At 64.7% G+C, this 18444-nt stretch overlaps 1 protein-coding gene across 13 annotated transcripts in view; it reads left to right on the top strand.

The window, feature by feature from the left end:
- The window catches only part of RBFOX3 (RNA binding fox-1 homolog 3), a 399885-nt gene that overhangs the window by 349735 nt on the left and 31706 nt on the right, over nucleotides 1–18444 (top strand). The window contains exon 1 of one of the 13 annotated variants that reach the window (XM_044247299.1): nucleotides 10357–11466. The exons of the other annotated variants lie outside the window; for them this stretch is intronic. The gene's annotated coding sequence lies outside the window, so the exon portion shown is untranslated. Of the gene's footprint in view, nucleotides 1–10356; nucleotides 11467–18444 lie in introns of those variants that run through there. 13 annotated transcript variants of the gene reach the window in all.

Here is an 18444-nt window from a genome sequence, read left to right on the forward strand (position 1 = left end):
CCGTCCCATCACTGATGTCACTGCGCACCTCCTGTGCGTCCAGCCACGTGACGGCACCGAGGACGCGGCAGAGATTCGCGTGGTCCCGGCCCTCAGGGGCTTGCGGTCTGCTGGCGCACAGAGACACTAGGCACAGAAACTAGGGAAGTGTTTGCAGAGTGGGCTCCGTGCTCCAAAAACAGGGTCCTGAGGTAGAGGCTGACAGTGGCACCGACTTTGGGCAGGGTGGGCATGGGGGATGTCTCGGGTGTGGTATTTAAGCTGAAGGACTGGCAGGAGCTGGGCATGGAGAGACTAAGGGGAACAGCATTATAGGCACAGGGAATGGCACATACAGAGGCCCTGAGGCAGAGGGAGCTTGGTGTGTCCAAACAACGGCGGCAGCCAGGTGTGACGGAGGGGGGTGTGGAGAGGGGGGGGCAGGGCTGGGACCGGCAGGGCCTTGTGGGCCTGTGTGTGCGTTGTGTGCCTCGTTTTCACTCCATCCCCCGGCGGCTGGGGGCACGGCAGGCAGACGCGGGGTAGCCAGCCCCTGCAGCTGTCATCAGAGCGCGAAGCCTGTCGTTCGGCCCGGGGCGGGCAGCCCAAGGTCAGGCCCAGCCTGCGGGTCCTCGCCAAGGGGAGAGGGCAGGACCGCAACAGCCGCCACCGTCCCAAGCGGGCAGAGGCATGTGCGGCCAAAGACGGGAGGAGGCGGAGACCGGAGGCCGGAGGTTGGGCTGGGGACCACAGTCCTTCTCTCCTGTCGCGAGGGAGCCCAAAGCGCCCTGGGTGGGAAACGTGCTGTGTGTCGTGGGCCGAGCCCCCTGTCCCTCGGGCTGCATTAAACGTGAAGCCTGGGCCCGCAGTGATTCCTTTGGCCCCGTCCGCGAGAGCCCTTGCCGTCACCTGAAGCCCCCAGCCCCGCTCAGCAACCGTTCCCGGCACGCGGCCCCAGCGGAGCTAACCCCCACCGGCGCTGAAACGGGCTTCTCGTGGAGAAAGTCTCCCCGCCGAGGGAATTTGGATGTTCTTTCAATCAGGCATGAGGGTCCTCCAGCCCATTCTAGGAGACCTTGTGTCCTTGGCCTCCCGGACGATGCCGTGGGCCCATCTGGGCTGGAATTAAGTGCTGGGAAACGAGGTGATGGTTGGTGGATCCTGCTTCCCGTCCCTCGCCCGCCCTGCCTGATGCAGCACCCCAGGCTGCTCCAGGACCCGGAGGGGGCAGTGCAAGGCTGGCACCAGGGTGAGGTGGGGCAGGCCTGGGGGCAGGGAGCAGGAGACACCCTCTCGGCGGCAGGTACGCCTCCCTGCACCGCGGGGCGTGAGTGGGGGTGTGGTGTGCCTCACAGCCGCCCCCCAGCTGACCCAGGACACCCACAGTCCCCACCCCCCGCCTCACCCGTGAAGGGCCTAGAACGTCCCTAAGCGCACTCTGGGCTGCAGAATGAGGAATGGGCAAAGGTGGCCAAGTCCGGGAGTCGGGATCTGTCCTTCTGCCCAGAATCGGGGGGGATGAGCCCCCAGGGTCACCTGGCACCCTGCTCTGCCCACGGGCTCTGCCCCCTTCCCTTCATTCTCGCACGCTGTTTCCGCATTCCTTCTGCAGCCCTTCCTGCCTCACCTCTCCCTGGCACTCTCGCTGGGCCTTGCCCTGCCTGCCTGGCTCCATGTCCTTCCGGGGCGTCCCCATGCCTCGACCTCCCCAGGACTTGTCTGGGAGTAGCCCCCCTTCACGGCATCCCCCACCCCCGTGGCTTGTGTGCAGCTGTGACTCTCAGAAGGGTTGCCCTCGTCCCCAGCGGGGCGTGGTCCCGGGCCCGGCTGGAAGGCGCCCTGCCTGGGCCTCTCCGCCATGGTGGGGGCCGGCCCCTTGGCCCCGCAGCTGTCCCCCACCGCTCCTTTGAGCAGACAGCGGCTGCGGCCGGGCCTCACTTTACCTGGAGGCAGGGTCTCTGTCTGCTGAACCATATTCACAGCTCCTGGCTCCAGGGTGGTAGAGCTGGGGGTGGGGGGCGGTCTCTGCAGCCCACAGGGGCCTGGACATGGCTGGGACCCTGCAGGAACAGAGCCCTCTGGGTCTGGGGTCCCTGTGGACATCCCCAGACTCCCCGCCGAGACCAGCTGTAGCTCACCAGCTGTTTGGGGGCTGGTGGGTAGGAAGGGAGTCCTCTGGCTTCCCTGCCCCTCCTGCTTTCCCCTTTCTGTGTATTGGCCCCTCTGGAGGCGGGAGCAGCCAGTGGGCGGGGCTCTCTGAAAGCGCCTCCCCTCCTCCTTCCCCTCCCCCTCCCAGGGCCTGTGCTGTCACCCAGGAAGACTCTGCCCCAGCTCCTAGGAGTCCACGTCCCACCCCTGCCCGCCCCCCCAGCCTTTCCTGATGGCCTGCCCCACGGGAGTGCGCGTCTTGTCCGTCTCTCTGTCCCCACGAACATGCCGGGACAGGGAAGCAGGCAGCCTGGGGGCGGGTGCTGTCTCTGCTGTTCCCAGACCACGCCCCTGCACCCCAGCTCCCCGTCTGTGTTGGGGGAGTAACGCTGGATACGTGCGTCACGACCGATGCCCAGCTCCCATCAAGACTTTACTGTTCTGAGAGGCCAGGTGCCTAGCTGAGCAGAGGGACAAGCGCAGCTTGAGGCAGCCCTGCAGGGTAGCAGCCGGGGTGGGGGGGTCCCCAGCTGGCGCTCTGGGTGGCAGGCAGAGACCAGGCACTTTGCAGGGACAGGCCTCCCCAGGCGGGGGAGTAGGGGGAAGGGGGCATGAGGGGTGAGCAAGCCTTCATTCTCCCCACGGTGCAGACGGGGACACTGAGGCCCGGAGAGGGCAGATATGTGCCCAAGGCCCCGCAGCTACGTCCACACAGACAGGAGCATCCGCTCGGACGGCTGTGAGTCCATTGGTCCCAGGAGCCCCAGTGCCCCTCTCCGGCTTCACTCGCGCTCTAGACGGGGGTGGCTGAGGACGCCACCGGGCGGCGGACTGGTGGGGACATGAGGACAGAAGAGGTCAGCCTCTGCTGCCTCAGCCTGGCTCTGCCCCACGAGGAGGCTGTCTGGCCCAAATTCAGGGGTGGCCCTGGGCCTCAGAGGAGGGTGAGCCGTCACAGCCGTGGGGTGGGGTGGGACTTGTCAGGAGGGTCCCCTGCCTCCCGTTGTGAGCAGCAGGGACATAGCTCAGGAGTGTCCCTGAGTCAACCCAGGGGCTGCCGTTTGGGCCCAGGAACCGGTCTTGGGGGTATGGGCATGAAGGGAACGAGGGGGTCGGCACCAGGTGGCCCCACTGCTCCTTCCTGTCCCCCCGCCCCCTTTCTCTGGCGACCCTCCTCCTGGGCTTCTCCCCACCTCCGCCGCATGCCCCCACCCCTGCCCTTCCTGCTTGTGTCCTTGATGCCCCGATGTCCAAGACTGCAGCAGCCCCGCTCTGTCCCTTGGCCCAGAGTCAGGGCCCTGCCCTCACAGAGCCCCACCTGGACACAACAGCCAGGAGCCTCCGCAGACCCCACGCCTCAGTATCCCCAGGGGGTGGCTGTGTCGCTCCAAATTATGGCCAGCCGCCCAGCCGCCACCCAGTGCTTCCCCCTATACGTCCGACTTTCTCATCCTGACCTAAGGGGCTGGTCCTGGCCATCCCTCTCCCGGGGACATCAGGTTCCTGAGCACCCTTCTTTGTCCCCAGGTCAGTGTGTCCTGAACCCTCCTTACCCCTGGCACTTAGCGTGAGTCCCTCACAGGGGCAGGAACAGTCTGCTTGTAACACCTGCCGGGCCAGAGAGGAAGGAGCCAGCTGCCTGTCTCTGTCCGTGTGGCCCTGGCCCGCAGAGACACCCAGCGCCGGATGGCGGCCGTGCCACACCGTTCGCCCTGCAGGACGGGCCTCTCTTGGGGGGCTGCAGGTCCCTTGTCAGCAGCCCCCACACTGGGTGTCCGCAGGGTGGGCAAAGCCTGGAGGAAGCCCATGGCCACCCCAGAGTGCGCGGGCGCCGTCCTGGCCGGCAGGGAGGAGGCCTGTGTGTGGGGCTGAGGAGGAATTTTCCATGGTTGCCCCCAAGTCACACTCCCCGGTGCGCCGCACGCCTCGCTGCCTTCAGCTGCTCCTTGCGGCCAGCCCGAGTCCCCGCTCCCGCAGCCCGAGCCCGGTCTCAGCCGGCCCCCGTCCGCCCCCAGACCAGCACCTCCGCCTACACCCCGAGCCAGTGAGGCGAGGTGCAGGGAGAGCCCTCCTCGTCTCTGAGTCCAGCCCCCAGTCCCCACCCCCTTCCCTCCCAGCGCCCCCAGCAGGCCGGCTCCCTGCAGCTGGGCCGTGCCAGGGAGGGACCGCGGAGCTGCCTCCCATGCCCTACTAATCCCCGGATGGATGTCTCCACCTCCTCCCCTGCCTTTGCTAATTTGGAAACACCACCCCCAGAGTAACCCCAGCAATCATAATGGAGCCGGCACATTCCCTGGCAGCCGGCGGGGGTCTCTCTCGGCGGGCCACGGGACCCTGGAAGGTGACAAGTGCGCTGGCATCGGGGGTGGCCGTCAGCTCAGTGTTTGGGCCTCACGCCCCCTCAGAGCCCAGCCCAACACAGGGATTTTATTGCTAGTGTTTTCTCCTTGAATTGTTTTCCAGGCCCTTAAATTCTAGAGAAAACCCCAGCCCGTTTCCTGCACCCGCCGGCGTCTCGCACACAGACGGGAGCCCATTCGATGCCCAGGGGTGGTCTCAGCCTTTCCTGGCCTCCAGAGAGTTCGGCTGGAGCCGTGCCCTGGCCCGGCCCGTGTGGGCCTGCAGAGGGGGCCGGAGGCACCTGCGGGGACGGTCTGAGATCCTGAGCCTGAGGTCCTGGGACAGAGGCTTCCATTAATAACTGCTTCCAGCCGCTGACCCGCGGCTCACGTCGGTGTTGTGACTGCTTCCCTCTCAGCGCCCCCCGTGCGGTGGTGAGCCGTGTTGACCTATCTAAAGCCCGGGCAGCGACGGCCCAGGGAGGCTGGGTAGCCTGCAGCAGGTGCCCGGCAGCCAGCGGAGGGGCAGAGGCAGGACTGAAGCCACAGCCCAACCGTGGGGCACATGCTTCTTCCCCCTCCCGGGGCCCCACCCTCGGCGTCGGGGTGAGCAGGTTGGGCTGTGGGGTCTGCCCGTCCGCTCCCCTCCCCCAGGCCACAGCCACTGAGCACAAGGTGGCATCAGCTTCTAGAAACTTCTAGACCCAGACCAGCCCAAGACCTGGGACGGATTTCCGAGTGAGGCGGCTGCGGGGAACCTACTCCAGATCTGGGAAGTCTGGGAGATGCCCGCTGGGAGCTCTGGGCCCACGGGGCGAGGAGTGTGGGCGGCCAGCAGGCTGAGAACAAGGACATTGTCAGCCCTTGGCCCCCATCCCTTCCCATGCCCGCCCTGTGCCCTGGCGTCCCGGGTGGGCGAGGGAGAGGAGGTAGGTCCCAGCCCGGAGGCGCGAGCACGGGGACTCTCCCTGCCACCTCCAGGCCGCAGGCGCACGCCAGCCCGGCACCCAGCTGCCGCGTCCGCCCCAGGCCCTGCCGCAGCGGCGGCTGCTTTGTATGGACGGCGCGGCATTTTGGGTAATGAAATATTCACAGGTCAGTGATTCCTTGAGAAATGATGGGGATCAGTCGATTCCTTTTTCAGGAAGTAATTTTCTTCCCCTTCGCGGCCTCTGCCTTGCCGCTGACGATCATTAGCACGAGAAGAGGGGCTAGATCGAACGCGCTTGTCAGAGCTCGGGACGAGCCCTGCCTTGTCCCCGGGGGCCTGGCCTAGGGGCCCCAGCCTGCGTGCACCCACGTGGGGTAGGGCTGCAGGGGGCTGGCTGCTGGCCCTTCGGGGGAGTCTCACCAGCCTCCCCGCTCCCTAGGCACGGTGCGTAAGCAGCACCCGGGACGCCCAGGTTGGGGGCCGGCCTCCCGTAGCCACTTCCCATGCCCGGAGTTCACATCGCAGCTAAGGGTGACCGGTGACTCAGCATCTGTACCTCAGCCTCCCCTTCTGTAAAATGGGCGACACAGGCCAGCGTGGGTCTGCACGGGGTCTCGAATGCACGGAAGGCGTCTGCAGAAGTCAGCCCGGAACCGATGTTCTCCTTTCTCTGGCAGGCCACACACCGCCCAGCCCCGTGTGGCCCCGGATCCCAGTGCGCCCCCTTGTTTCCACCAAACCCATGGCCGCCACCCCTGCCACCCCGTGTGTGACCACAGCTCCCGCGGACGTGAGCCTCCGCGTCTCTGCGGGTGGGGTGAGTCCAGGTTCTCCGTTCGGGTTGGACGGGCGCCGGCCCCGGTGTCCGCAGCGGACAGTGCAGGAGCCCGCTGCGGGGAGCGGGGCCTGGGGTGAGGACGAGGCCTCCCGCGCTGCTTTTCTGTTTTGTCTCGTTCCTCTGCAAGATCTGAAGCCGAGGACCTGGCCACAGGCTGTGTCCAGCAGCAGGGCAGGGCCGGGGCTGACGGTGCTTCTGCTTCGACTGGAGGGCAGGGCGGGGGCGGGGGCGCCTGGGCGCACAGTCGCTGAGGCGTCCGACTCTGGGTCTCAGCTCGGGTCGTGTTCTCAGCGTCACGAGATCGACCCCGAGTCCCGCCACGCTCAGTGCCGAGTCTGCTTGTGGTTCTCTCTCCCGCTCTGCCTCTCCCCTGCGCGCACACTCATGCTCCCCTCCACCCGCCGGTAAAGAAGTCAATCTCTGGAAAAAACAAAGCGACTGGAGGGGATGGCAGTGTTGCTGCCAGACTGCGTGCCCGACGGCGGGGAGCAGGGGCTGCCCACCCTGCTGGGGCCCCTGCCCGCCTGCCCCCTTGCCAGGAGCATAGGAGCCCGCCCTGCTTCCCAACACAGCCACGATGAGGGCGCTTTCAACAGGCTATCCCTGCAGACTCTGGCAGGGACCAGGACTGGCCCCAGGACCCAAGGGGCCTGCAGACCTTCACCAGGAGAGACCAGGACCTGGGGACGGCAGCTGTAGTCACACGGCCCACCCACATGCGGAGGGGCCCCAGCACGGCACCAGATGCCGTCACCCGTGAGCCAGCCCCAGCCCGGCCTGCACTGTGGGCTGCCACTGGGACGGCCACTCCTCACGGCCAGAGAGTGGGCTTGAGATGGCCATTACGTGCCGGGGGACTCAGGGCCAGGAGACCCCTCTACTGTTCCCCAGGTGGGCCCGAGGCATGCCAGTCTGCTCTGCAAATGCCCAGGGACCAAAGGGCCATCCCTGGAGGCAGGTAGCCACTGATGGTGTCTTCTAGGGCTCAAGTTTGGGCCAGAACAACTTGGGGAAGGGACGAGAGGGGCCAAGCCTGGACCAAGAGCAGACTGGGGACCAGGCCCTGGATCCCGGGTTCAAGTCCACACAGAGCACCAAGGGCTGAGTCACTGAGGATCCCCAGACTGGGTTTAATGCTCTGTGTTAACACGGGGTCCCCATGTAGTGGGAAACTGAGGGAAAACCGTTCACAGGCCTGCCGACTGGGCCCATGCGGCATCCTTTGCGTGCCGTGAACTTGCCACCATGCACAGGACACCCTCCCTCACAGAGGAGGACCCGGCCCCACAGGTCAGCAGTGGCCTGAGCTGACGTGGTGGGAGGTGGGCAGGCCTCAGCTCGGGGGCCTAGACAGGCTTCCCCCCACCAGACCTGGCCCAACAGAAACCCGAAGGTGCGGGCACAGCATCCCCGCCCCCCACCCCGTGAAGGGTTGGTGCCTTCAGGCCCCGAGGAGGCCCGGCTCTGCCCACGGGATGGCTGGGCCCCACTGGCAGGAGGCAGGGCGGCCACGGGCTGGCTCGGAGAGCCCCGAGGAGTCCGTGCCCACGAGGCCCCCTCTAGCCCCGGCTGCAGCCAGTGTTCACAGCCTCCGGGGGTGGGATGCGGGCAGCGGTATTTTTTAAAACTTCCCAGGTGTTTGCAGTGTACAGACACATTTGAGAATCTCCAGTCCACGGGGGCACAGCTGGGAGCTGGTTTGAAAGGTTGAGTTCAGGCCAGCCCCCCTGCTTGCTGGCCAGTCAGTCTCGGCAGGACCCCCGGGAGGCGGGCGAAGCTTCCGGGGTGCGACCCCGCCCACGCTAGGGGACTGGCAGACGGGATCCGTGCCCCCAGCTGGTGCTCTGGGTTTCCAAGCTGTTTTCCTCCGCTCTCTGTTTCCCCCGCTTCACTGGGAAAGGCAGCACCTGAGGGCTCAGGGCCGTGTCCGGCGATGTTCTGTGAGAACCCCACGGGGCTCGTCCAAGCTCGCCTGACCCCATGCAGGAGGCAGCTAAGAACACATGCGGTCTCACTGGCTTCTGCCTCGGGGCCTGGTGACAGGGCAGAGGTGGGGGGGACAGCAGCACCTCTGCCCATTTGATGGACCCGGCCCCGGGGCCTGGCCTGGCGGAGACACAGAGGAAGGGCGGGCCTGCCTCTCGCCACGTGCTTAGCCCACGTCCTCCCCCATGGCCGTTCCTGTGCAGGGAGCTGGCCCTGCACCTCCCGGCCAACGCCAGGCCCGGTCACTCAGTCCCCCTTCTCTTCAGGGGGTGTCGTGGCAGAAGGAGCCACAGGGAGCCTGCTGTCCTTCCCCCACCATGGGCCAGCCAGGCCTCTGATCTTGGGGTGCTTGGGCTCCAGACTCCCCTCATGGACTGTCCTTGAGTGGAAGGACAGGGGCAATGAGGGGGCCCACACGCAGGATCCGTCCCGGCTGGGGGACTGTTGAGCAGGAACAGGGCCTAAGGAGCACCCCCTTGCTGGTCAGCCCCTCGGTAGGCGCAGGAGCCCTGGGTCAGGGTCCTTGTAGACTAAGAAAGGGGAGAGGGGTCTGCACAGCTTCACACTTCCTGCTGGAGGGGCTCAGAGGGCCACTGCCCTTTAGAGTTGCCTGTGGCTTCCAGGCTAGAGGGTGGCCACCCCCATTGCCATCCCTGGGGGGCCCTGGGGTCAGTTTTGAGTTGGCTGATCGGCATAGCGGGTCCCCTGGGGGCTGGAACGGAGGTGTCCCTGGTGCAAGGGAACCCTGGCTCTTGCAGCTGAGACCCCCCCCCATCTGTCTAGGAACCACTCTGTGAGGTCCAGAAGGTAACATGCCTGGGAGGAAACCCCCCCCCGCCCCTGCTGTGGCTGGGAACCACCCAGGAGTGGAGGAGAAGAGGCAAGGAGGTCAGAGATGCGAGTCACTGGGGGGAGGGCAAAAGAGGCAGCGGAGACCTGATTTGTAGGAACTCCCAAGACCGCACGGTTCAAGGCCAGAGTGCTGGGTGACCCCGAGACTGTGCCCGCGGGCAGAGGCGACCCCTGGGCATCTCTGCAGGACGGAGGCCCCGGGGTACAGAGAAGGGATGAGCTCCCGGTGAGCCGACCCAGTGCGGGTCCCTCCTCACAGATGTGGGTCTGTCCACAATGCAGGCCGTGACCCGTCAGGGGCCCAAGTTGCCCACAGACCCAGCCAGCGCCCCTGAAAGAGAAAGATGGAAGTACACGTCCTCCTCCACTGGCCAGTGCTAGGCGGCGCCCTGACAGAAGAGTGGGCCGAAGTACGGGTTCGTAGACCCCTTGGCTCCACGTCTCACCCCGTACCTCCCTGCCCTGTCCCACACGGGGTCTGTCTCCTTCACGTACTTGTCCCCCAGACTGTACTCCTCGGGATGCCAGGAGGGGCCTGATACAGGGGTGCAGGGGAGGGGCCAGTACTCTTGTGCCCCATCCTCAGACCGGCCCCTTGGTAAGGTTCTGGGGGGCCCCAGGGGAGCCCTGCCCCTCCCCCACTTAGAGCCCCAGGCGTCCCACACCTGCCACGGGCCAGTCTGCACGGAGCGGGCAGCCTCTCCACCAGCCCCCCGCCCCACCCAGACGTGGCCCTGTCGCCCTCAGAAGCCCAGTGCACTAAGGGCGCTGCCCCAATGGGGGGCGATCCCCCGACCTGGTCAGTGCTGCTGCGGTCAGCAGGGTGGGGGGCATCCACAGAGAAGGGGCAGCTCGGAGTGGAAATTCCATTAGTGTTCAGCCATGGGCAACAGGGCCTGTTCAAAGAATACATTCAATTAAAAATTGATTTCTCAGTGTAATCTCTGTCATAATGAGCCCCATCCCGACCCCTCCCCACCGTCCCAGACAGCACAGCCCTCACCCACCCGGCCCTGCCGGCCCCCTGGCCTCCGCGCCTTTGTGGGGACGATGATATGGGCTGCGGGGCCTGCGTCACCAAATCGGGGAATAGTTGCAAATGAGGTGCACAGGGGGTTTTGTTCAGGGAAAGCGTCACAGCAGCAAATCTGTCTTTATTTACTGCGAGGTTGTGTTTTCTGTGTGGCTCGGGTTAAAAGCTGCAATATTTAATTTCCCTCGATCCAGACAGTATCTGAAAAGCATCACGAAGTGAAAAAAGACCACCAGCGTTTTGCCTCCTCTCTTCCCACAAACTCAGGCCCCGGCAAGCGCCCGCGCCCCACGCACTCGGTTCCCAGGCGCCCCCATTTCTTGGCTGTTCCTTCTCTTCTGGCTTTTCCCCACGGTTCTCTGCCTTCCTCTGAGGTCAGGCAGGGGAGGCTGAGCTGGTTCTCCAAAGCCCCTGGGGCATCTGGGCAGTGGGATTCCGGCGGCGGCACAGCTCAAGGTATGAGGCCCAGAGGGGACACAGCACGTGCTTTCCACTCACCCGCATTAACCCTGGCCCAGCCGGGCCCGCTTGCGACTCCTGCCTTCCTACAAGGAAGCAGAAGCCCGGAACAGTAAGGGACTCCCACTACTCGGGATCGGGGCTCAGGCCTGCTGGACCCTGGTGCCTGGCTGTGGTTCCGCTATATTTGGAATTCAGAATGCTCTTCCCCACTCTACTTCCCTCCTGACCCTGACCTGCTGATTTGCCGTGTGATCTCGGGCCCCAGGTTCACCCATTTGAGTCTCTATAAAAAAAAAAAAAAAAAAAAGGAAAGAAAGAAAGAGAAAGAAACCCAAGCCTGGCTACCTGTGATGTAATTGCAAGTTGAGAATCAGGTGCCCAGGCACCCTCCCAGCCCCGCCCCCACCGCCCCGCAGACGGGTCCTCTGCCTTCTGGCCCGGCCTGCGGCCTGCTGGGCTGTGGTCCCCACGTGACTCCTGGCGGCAGACAGAGCTCCCAGCTGGCCACAGCCTTCCGCACTCAACCATCCACTGGCCCCGACTCTAGCTTCCTATTTGTTCAGGTTTTTTGGGTTTTGCTTTTGGGTTTCTTTTTCCTGATTGGAGCTCCACTAGGAGATACATCCATTTTTTCCTGCTCGTTAGTAAAGGACAGTGTCTTTCTCTCCTTTCTCTCCAAGCCCGCCCCAGCCTGCCGTGGTCACTGCTCTGGGGATGCACGACCTCCTCTTTCTTGTTTTCATCTGCATTCGCGGCTGATCTGAGCCACGCTGAGTCCTGGGGTCCCCCACAGCCGAGAACAGAGCTGCGTCCCAGACACTGCCCAGGACCTGACTTCCTCCAAAGCCTTTCCTTCACTGCCTTGGTCTCTCCCTCTGTCCTCCTGGCCCTCAGCAAGGTACAGCCCCAGCCCCCCTATGGGGACCCTGGGGTCCTTTCATCACTCAGCAAGAGGCCCTCAGCATTGCCTAGGGGGACCCATTGCCAGCCACGGCCAACAGTTCCTTTGAGGGGACAAACTGCCCCCCATGGTATCTGTTTGTGGTTCCTGAAGACGCTGCTTCTGGTAGGCCTTGGGCAGAAAGAGTTCTGGGTCCGAGGAGCGAGGGAGACAGCAGGCCCGACACAGTTAAGCACGTCTGTTTCCTACAGAATGTCTTGGGGCCTTCTCTAGAACATCCCAGGATCCCGGAGTTCTGGAGCACGTGACCTGGGCAGTACTGGTCCACAGAAAGGGACTGGAGTGTGGGTGAGAGGCGCCGTGCCTCTGTGAGCTGTGGGACCTGAGCCCTGCCTCTGAGGCCTCAGTTTCCCCATCTGCACAAATGAGGCTGGTGACGTGGCCTCCTGGGGCCGCTGTGAGCTTTCCACGGATGTAGATGAACATGCCGGCACCCGCTGTCCACGTGGGCATCTGGAAATGCACGTGTGCATCCGGCCGCGGGCTGGTGGTCGCGCCTGGGCTCTGGGCCTTCCTGGAGACGCCCGTGGGAGGGCTTTGCTGCCAGCGCCTGGGGCTCAGGGTGGTGGGACGGAACAGCCCCAGGTACAGACGCTGGAAACTCTGCCATGTGTGAGCTGCGTGACCCCGAGCCTCTCTCCTCGTCTGGGACTTGGAGACGTGGCTCTCAGGTGTGGGGAGGAGCCTGCTGAGATCACGGGCAGGAAGGTTCTGGTAGAGGGACGCTGCATGTGGCCATCAGAGCAGGGTGGGCAGAGCCACCCTCGGGGCTGCCAGGACCCTCCCGGGAGGCCCCAGCTGGAGAAGCCTGGCCGGGACACGGGACCGGGACTCGGCGCGCATGCTGGGGATTGCGGAAGGGCTGTGCTCAGAGCTGGCCCTGTCACTTGCCAGCAGGGGGACCACAGGACCCTTACTCGCCTTCCTTATGAGGATCGTGGGGTTAGTGACACCCACTTTGTCCAACTGGGGTGACGAGTCAGTGAGACATCCTCGCCAATCCCGGGCATTGTGATCCGTCCTCTGTGTCATCCCTGCCGAGTGCCCTGGCCCGCCCTGGCCATAGCCTCTCCAGGCTGGCACCTGGTCCCGGCTGGTGCCATTTCTGCCTGTGGGAAGGTCTGCTTCTGTCTGAGTCCTGGCCCTCAAGGGTCGTCCTGTGCCATCCCACCCATAGAGGAGTCAGAAGGGCAGCTCGTCCCCCTCCCCGGCTGTGGAGCGATGGCCTCTGACTGCCTAGCTTGTGGGTGTGGAGTCCAGCGTCCTCGTCAGCAGGAGAAGATAAATGTTTTTAATTCAGGGAGCTTTTCATGAGCCAATGAAAGGGAGTAAATCATCCTAGGCCCCGGAGCCCAGAGCTGGTGTCTGGTGGCAGTGAGGGAGGCAGCCCCTGGGGCCGAGTGGCAGCCAAGCAGGGTCACTTGGACCACAGGTGGACTGGGGACCTGGCCATCCAGGGTGCCGGGCACCCCCAGCCGGCTCTTCTTCCAGGGGAGGGCGGGAGATGTCGGCCTGACATCTGCTGCGGGCGTGGGTGTGAGCACGTCCCGGAGCGGGACCGTAAGAGCTGTGCAGTGTGTGCGTGTGTGTCAGTGAGGTGTGCGTGAGGGGCACAGGGAACCTGGACGCGGTGCGACGCCGTGTGTGGCTGTGCGTGAGCCAGGAGTGAGTGCCCGCTCTGAGAGCCAGCACTGCGTGCGTGCCCCTCGAGTGTGCGTCCTGTGTGCACGCGTGTGCTCACGTACAGGCGTGTGCCGCGCCTTGGGGTGTGCCCTGGGCGTCCCTGCGAGCGTGCCCTGCGTGCGTGCAGCAGCGTGAGTGTGCCAGCTGTGCGTGCGCCTGTGTGTGCGAGCACGTGTGCACGCGGCTTCTGGGGAAGAAATGCTCAGAGATGGAGTTGTCAGCCCCGAGTTGACAGGCACAATCAGCAAAGTGCAGCGTCGGCAGGAACGGCCCGGCTGCCTCCATCACCCGGGAGGAAACGGCCCCGCTTTGTGCTGAGGAGGCAGACTGTGGCTGGAATAAAGCAAGTGGAGCAGACCCAAAAACTTCATTAATTAAAGAAACTCGTTAATGAGGGACATTTAATCAGCTGCAGATTAGATCCGTGCCCGCTTCTTCCATGAGCCAGGCGCCGAACGGGGAAGGAAGCCCGCCGGCCTCCTCCGCCCGCCCGCGCCCTCCCTCACGCACCCCAGGCCGGGCGCGGGCAGCAGGGGTGCCCCAGGCTGGGCGCGGGCAGCAGGGGTGCCCCAGGCCGGCGGGGGCTGCCTCTTAGGATAGCCTGCGCCTGGGCAGGGGGACCGGGGGACAGGCGTGTGGGTGAGTGGGTGGGTGGGTGGGAGCTCACAAGTATGCGGAGGCGTGTTCCCGCGAGGGGGCGGTGGAGGGGGCGTCGGGGTCCGAGACGCTTGACCGAGACTGGGTCTGCCCGCCGCCCGCGCCCCGCAGCAGGATCAAGAGACGCGTTTGGGTCTCACTGGGTGGCAGCTGGTGGGTAGAGCGCAGGGACACTGTGAGATGCCCTCCAGCGCACAGGACGGCCCGCCCCAGAGGATGAGGTGGAGAAGCCCTTCCCTGGGCGGCTGGAAAACGCACCTAGGGAGGCCGGTGTGCGTCCGTGTGGCTACGGGTGGTCTGTGCACAAGGGAGCGTGTACCTCGGCGGACACCAGGGGAGGCGGGTCCCTGTTAGACCAGGAGAAGGCTGGAGTGGGGACCTTCAGAGGCCCATGGGTGGGTGTGCAGGGTCCAGGCCCTCAAGGCCAGTCCAGGTCTCCCAGGAAAGTCCCCACTTTGAAGTGCGTTTAGAGACTTGTGTGCTGGGGGTCCAGGGCTCTGAGGACGAGGACCCCAGACCTGGGGCAGCTGTCTCCTGGGAAGCACCCGATGCACATGGGCTGCCTTGGGCCCCCCATGCAGGCCCCGGTGACAGCTGGCACAGCTCAGACCCCAGCTCCCAGGGATTCCTTCCCGGCCCCTGGCCCTGGAACAAGCCGCGTGAGGACACAGCTGTCAGGCAGGCCGCTCCCCTGCTCGCGCCCTGTACCTTAGTCCTGACTGCGTGTGCAGGGGCCTGGCTGCGGGCGCCATCCGCGGGGCGTGGCACTGCGGGTGCCGCCTTCCAGGGGCTCCCCCGCATGGGTCCCGTGACCCGCTGCCAGGGCAGTGTGAGGCCCGATTGCCCTGGTGGACAGAGCCCGAGTAGGGGAGGCAGAGCCGGACCCCTGGTGGGGGCAGTAGCCACCAGCACGGAAGGTCCCAGTCCCTGGAGCAGGTTGCCCCTCCACCCAACGCACCGAGAAGTCGGGAAGCCTGCGGGCTTCTTTGGCAGGACTGTGGGCCTTAGGGCAGGGACTGTCCGGTGGGAGCAGTCACCACCCCCCTGCCTCCTTCCCCAGGGCTGCCACCACCACCCAGCTGGCCTTTCGGGGAGCCCCAGCCCCTCACCTGTCTTTCCTCGTGGGTCCCACGCTGTTGACGGACGACAGGCGAGCTGTGCCGGGCAGGCCTGTCCTGGGGCCATGGGCAGAGCAGGTGCTCAGAGGTGCAGACAGGTGAAGGAACGAGGTGCTGTCCCCTGGGGAGGTGCTGTCCCCTGGGGGGGACCCACCCAGTTCTCAGACTGGGACCCTCAGAGTCTCTCCTGAGTCAAGCAGAATACCCCCCATCCTAACCTCGGCCCCGGGGGTCAGGGTGGGGGCTGTCCGGGACTCAGAAGCAAGCCCCCGCCCTGTGGCACCCATTCCAGACTCACTCTGTTCTGGCACCCCAGGTGCCTACCCACGACCAAGACCCACCCACGGCCACTGTTCCCTGATGCTGCTAAGCAGGTGTCTGCCCAGGGGATGAGAGCACCCCCTCCCTATCTCCCAGTCACCAGGGCCAGGCCTCCCGTCTGTAGAGAAAACAGGGCCTCCAGCAGAGCATGGAACATGTCCAGGGTCCAGGCAAGGCCTCCCCTCCTCGCTGCTCGACCCTAGCATGGAAGCTCTTTCCCGCTCTGCAAGCATCAGCTCAGGCCTGCAGACCCCAGCCTGGGTCCCCGGAGCAGGAGTTTGGGATCGAGCTCGGTCAGGGCACCAGCAGAGACGGCAGGTCCCTTCCATGGGACACCCGGGGTTTGTGATCTGTAGTAACAATCCTCCTGAGTCACAGATTCTGAGTCGGGAGAGCTGAAGGGCGGAGAATCTGCATTTCTAACAGCCCCTGGGCCAGGCGATGCTGCTGGCCTACCGGCCGGTGCCTCACACTGTCCAACCACATAACCTGCATTCTGTGGCGTTCTGTCCACACCAAGTCTCCCCTCCCAGGGACACTGCACCGACCCCCAGCTCCCAGATGTCCCCAGGGAAGCAAGGCCACCAGGGGAGTTATCCCAGCTGACGGATAAACCCACGGTTCAGATCCCCGCAGGTGTCTGGCTGTGGGGCGTGTTACGTAATTTTTGTTGCCGGGAAATTTACTTTCCTAATTGCATTTCGTGAGTTTTCATCTGAGTGTGGCTTCGCAGAGCTCTCGGTAACGAGGAGAGGACACATGGGAGGGCGAGCCGGATGCCTAGGACCCAAGGCCACTCACTGGGCACAGACTCTGGGCTACACCCAAGGTTGGCTCCTGCCCACCCCCACCACCGCCATCAGCAGCCCCGCCTGCCCGCCTCATGGCCGGGGTGCTGTGCTTAGTATCCTGTTCCACTTGCTACATGAGGACCACGGGCCATTAATAATGCTAATATTCCTTAATGAATATGCAGAAACCAGACCCGTGGGCGCAGGGGGCTCTTCCTAGAGACACAGAGCCAGCTGCCCCGGACCGCTGAGGGGAGTGGCCGGGGTGGGGCTGCTCGCTAACACTTGGGGTCAGCATGGGTGGGCTCTCGGTGGTCCTGCTGGGTGTCACCTTGACAGCTGCCCGGTAGCTCTGTCCTCACGAGGCCCTGGGAGGGAGCTACGGCCAGGTGTTCTCTCCGCCCCACTGAGGGGAACCTCGTGCCCACACGCACCCACCACAGCAGCACCTCAGAGGGCCTCAGGGCAGGATGGTGGAGGAGCTGAGCTTGGAAGGCTTCCTGGAGGAGGTGTTTGATCACTTCCAGGACAGGGTAGGGTGCTCCTCCACTAGACTCCCCTGTGCAGTGGGGAGAAGCCAGTGAATGGATCATCCCTGGGACACGGCACTTCCCTGGGGCCTGCACCGCCCCCTCGGCAACTGAAGAGGGTCCCCGTGCCCAGAAGGGTTTGCTTTCCCAGTGCCGGTCAGAGCTGGGGGGCCCTTCCCCCAATCTCAGAGTCGCTCATCTCCCACACCCCTTCCTCCTGCTCTCAGAGGGGGGCCCATGAGCAGCTGTTGAGAGCCACAAAAGGGGCCCTGCCCACTGCTTGGGGGAAGCAGGTGCTCCTGCAGGGGCAGAAGGGGGGGCTCTGCAGAGGGGCCCCCAGCTGACCAACAGCATCCCCCAGTTCTGCCCCCAGATGCTCAGGCACTCCTGGCACTCTGACTTCATGCGCTGGCGCCTGTCGACCGTGGTCCTACACGGACCCGCAGCCGTGGGTCCAGAGCACGGCAGAGCCCAGGGCTTTTGTAAATAGGGTGAGGACCACTGCTGACCGGGGGCGGGCTCTCTGCCCCCTCGCTACCCCCCCAGGGCCGTGCTCGTTGTCCCACTGCCCAGCCTCCTGCAGAGACCCCACTTGGGCTTGGTGCCTGAGGTAGACCCCAGCTGTGATGGAGGGCGGCAGGGGCGGGGGCGAGTCCCTGGCCAGCCCAGCAGCCTGGAGCTCTCCATGGACCCCGGAGCTGGGACTGGTTGGTGGTGTTCTGTTCTGGCTTGATAGACAGTCCAGGGGGAACCCGCCTCCCAGCACACACACCCCCACCGCCGCGGCCCTGCTTCCCAAGCCCCATCAGCCGGACGGCCCCTCGCTGATTCCCCAGGCAGGGGGGAGCCCGGTGGAGGTGCCGCTGATGGGAGGCGATTTATGGCACCACATTATTTACGATTTGTATGCAGTGGGTTTGGAGGGAATTACGGCTTAATCGTGTGAAAATCCATCCTTCCCCTGGGGCTTTTCAGTGGGGCGCGTTGGGGCTGAGTCTGGACTAAGGGTCTGTGGGCCCCGGCTGTGTGGCCGGCTCCGTTCTAGGGGGTGGGTGTGCGGCATCTCTTGGCCCCTGGGGCCCATCGTGGCCAGTGGTTCTTCCTGGTTCTTATTCCTGAACCCCCTTAGCATCTGGACCCCTTCTCAGAAAACCGTCTCAAATGTCTACAATGCATCGCCTTATAAGGAAACGATTTTTATGAAAATACACTCATCAAAAGCGAGAAAACTGTAAAGTCTTCTCCCTGGCTTCTTTCCTACTGCGCGACATAACCAGGCCCGGGGCTGGTGTGCTCACTACCTAGTTTTGGAGTTGGGGTGAGCCTGTCGGCCACACACGCAGAAGGACCCGGGGTTCCAGTGGGGACGGCCAAGTTCTGGGGGATGCCCAGGCCCTGGGCTTGCAGCCGCCTTTGTGGACGGGGCAGTGCCCCCCGCTCCGCTGCAAGATGGCAAGCTGGTAGGGTGTTGTTCCGTCCGGAGTTCTTGCCCCCAGACAGCACGCCCCCAGAGCACGGGGAGCGCGTGGGGAGCACACGGCAAGCACACACAGAGTAGGGAGCACGGAGCGGGCGCACGCTGCTTTGCAGGCACGAGGCTGGCCCCGCAGCGGCTCTGGGCCGGCACCACCAGCTTGCCCAGTGTGGATGCAGAAGCCTGACCACAGCAGGGAGACCAGAACAAGTCCCTCCGGGCTCCCCAGTCCTGTGCCCTGCAGAGAGGCCGGGTGCCCAGGACGTCCCCGGGGGATGGGCCCTCGTGCTGTGGGCTGGCTGAGAACCCAGGCTGGACCCCCACAGAAGCCTCGCGGGTTC

Source organism: Neovison vison, chromosome 5 (genome assembly GCF_020171115.1).
Source record: "Neovison vison isolate M4711 chromosome 5, ASM_NN_V1, whole genome shotgun sequence".
Classification (NCBI taxonomy): Eukaryota; Metazoa; Chordata; class Mammalia; order Carnivora; family Mustelidae; genus Neogale; species Neogale vison.